Here is a 3,294-nt window from a genome sequence, read left to right as displayed (position 1 = left end):
TATCCAAACCCTTTACAGTTTGAGGCATGAGAGTCGATATCTCTACTTCTTGAGTCGGGGCTGGCCTGCGGTGCGCTTTGGCCAGTAGGATGACAGAAGTGACCATGTGTAAATTCTGAGTCTGAGTCCCAAGAGGACACACAGGGGCCTCTGAGACACTGTCTCTTGGACCTTTGCCGCCTCCTGAGAACAAATGTAGGCTAGCTCGCTGGGGGACCAAAAATGTCTTTTCAGCTGGGGTCATCCTGAGCCTGCCATTCCCACACCTGCCTGCAGGTGACTGCAGACAGTGTGAGCAAGCCCAGCCCTGATCAGCCAGGCCCGCCCAGGGCAGCAGAGCCGTGGGACTCACCCATGGTTCTGAGACATAAACACTAGGGTTGTTTTGGCCACTAAGGTGTGGGCTGGTTTGTTAGGCAGAATTATGTGGTAATAGCAACTTTTCATTCCTGCAATGCTTGGCATCACCATGCACTTGACCTTTACCAACATTTGATCTCAAACATGTGACTTTTCAACCTCCCACCTGCCTTGTGTTAATAAAGCCCCACTATATGGGTCTCTGATCCAAGGCCTCTAAACCACAGTTACACTACTTCGTTCTTACCCATCCGTCCCTCCCATATCCTCTCAGGGACATGCTTAGATTTTATGACCCACCATTAAAACATCCCCTGAGCCAAAACTTATCCATTCCCTTCTCTCCCTATGGTAACTGCCTGGCAAAACCGCAGCCCAAGCCCAACCCGGCTATTCCTGTTCTCTTTGTCTGTGACTGAATGGCAGAATATGGCAGAAGAAAGTCACACAACTGCTTGACTTTACCTCAGTTCAGGACACACGTGGCCCGAGGGACCCGGCGTCAGCATCCCCCTGCACTGCTGTGCGTGGCTGCTCCCTCTCCTCTCGGGTGACTATCATATGCCTACTCTGCTGCCCCTCAACTAGTGACCTTCCTCAGGCCTCACTGAGGAAACAGGGCATCGTGCTAACGCATCCTCACTTCTGCTCTATGGATTCTAAGTCCCTTTTGCATTTTCTTCTTTCCTGGGTCACGATGGAGAAACGGCGCTCTCCCACCCAAGGCCACCGGTGAGTAGAGCCTCACATGACTTTTCTGACTCAAAGGCTTTGCCCTTCAGTATGCCCTCTCTCGCCTGCGTTATCATTCCCTCTGTCTACGCTGCTGGCCCCAGCAGGGTACTAATACAGGCATGCCTCCAGTCAAGGACAGACCACATGGACAATGGAGGTCCCTTAGGTTACAATGCTGCTAATGACGTCATAGGTTTGTATGAGTGCACCATGACCTTTGCTGGCCCCTTCTTCTTCTATCTTATCTCTAAAGGCTGGAATTTTCTACAGTCCAATCTGGAAATGTAACCTCTTAGCTACCTGCATGCTCTCCCCTAGGTGACCTCAACTCCTTACACTGACCATGATTCATTTCTCTCTATTTCCCCTCTAATATCCAGTTTTATGCATCCCAGTCCCTTTTTAACATCTTTACTTGAGTACCTCATGTTCATCCCAAACACCAGTGCAGGACTGAACTGCTCTCATCCTTATTAGGGTCTTTTTAGTTTCCTTATTTCAATACCTGCTTCAAAGTCTAGTAGGAAAAGTAGAGGAAAACTACTTTTATGCAACACTATTAGTGTGTTAATAGAGTTAGGCACATGCTATTCTATATATTTAAAGGGATGTATTTATGGAACTAAATGCAATGGTACCTAGAATTCAATAAATGTGAGCAGCAGTGACTTATGTCAGTTCTGAACAGAACCACGAAGAGTCATTCTATGAGTCCACTCTTATACTTTTCCCTCTACCACCGCTGCCCTGTCCCAGACAAGGGCAGCGCGTGAGTGCGCGTCCTGGAGTGAAGATGACCTGGTGCAGAGTCACTGCTGAACTGCAGAGAGCATGTGTTGTGAGCAAGAAGTGAGCCTGTTGTGTAAAGCCAGTGCTGGCTGTGTGAAATGATTGTACTTCTCCCAATTCTGCATGAGGCGATACCACCTTAGTAGCTTAGAACTGGCCGAGGCGGGGTGTTTACAGCCGGTGGTAGATATGAATGGGCCCAAACAGAAAGACATTGCAGTAAGCCCTCCATTAAAGCAAGAGCAGGACTTTGTGGGGGTTAGGAACTGTGAAGGTCTGAGATTTTTACCCTTCTCGCAAGCTCACAGATGAGCCAGCCAGTTTCAAGGGTGCTGGCAGGAGACAGGAGGTCCCTGGAGCAGAGACTACTGACTTTATTACACACAGACAGAAGGCAGCACAGGCTTCATGCTCGTCCCCAAGGCCACAGAGGGAGTGGGGTGGCCCAGGTAAAGGCTGCACATCCATGAATTTGTGCTGCTGCTAGAACTTCAAGCTTAGAGCCCCCGAGTCTTTCTTAATGCACCGCGAGCAGAATTCCACAATGTCTGCCCTGGAGAAAGTCGTTATCTTCATTATACAGTGAGCAAACCTGCCTTCTCAGAGGCCCCCTCTCTACCTTCCAAAGCTGTTTCCATACAAACACCCTTGGAGAGCAGTGCAGAGCATCAGTGCTCTGCTCACAGTGAAGAAATTCGAGCGACCCCTATAGGGTCATCTCCCCAAATGGGCATAGCCCTGGAGCAGCCCCAACCATGACAGGAAAGCCTCTGGCTCCCGCTTCACCATCTGCCCAGAGTCTCTCCTGAACACCCGGTAGAGGGTTTTTCCTCCCCCTCTTTTCTTAGATTTCTGTGTCCTGGATCTTTGCACTTAACCCACCATGGAACTTGGTGAACTAAGAACGGAGGAGTGAACAGTGACGGTGTAAATGGAGTGGGAGCTGAGGGTCTGCAGTCCGTCCTCCCCGAGGGCCGTCCCAGGCCTTGACCCCAGCCCTTAGCCTTGGACGAGTCGCAGAAGATGATGCGTGTGCAGGGGAAGCAGACACATTCTTCATTCCTGGGATTTTGGGACTTGCCCTGGGCTTCCACCCTCAGAATCGATGTGGAGCTGGGAGACTCCGCCTAGAATGAGAGATATCGCTTATCTTTAAGTTCCCAAAGGACAGTTAACGTCTCTAAGAGATTCCCTGACCGAATGCCTGATGACCAGCTAGAACCGTGCTTGAGCAGTGGGGCAGGTATTGGGGGACCATCCTTCTCTCATCTCCACCCCACATCCCCCCACACCCCCTCTCACCTGAAGACAAGATGAGATCAAGGGGGGGGGGTTGAAAGTTTGTACCAACTGAGATTAAATTCTGAATTGACTTCTCTTAAAGTGCCAGAAACCCCTTTGGGTAAGTTT

This window comes from Myotis davidii, unplaced genomic scaffold (assembly GCF_000327345.1).
Source record: "Myotis davidii unplaced genomic scaffold, ASM32734v1 scaffold272, whole genome shotgun sequence".
NCBI lineage: Eukaryota > Metazoa > Chordata > Mammalia > Chiroptera > Vespertilionidae > Myotis > Myotis davidii.
This window is presented reverse-complemented; position numbering follows the sequence as displayed.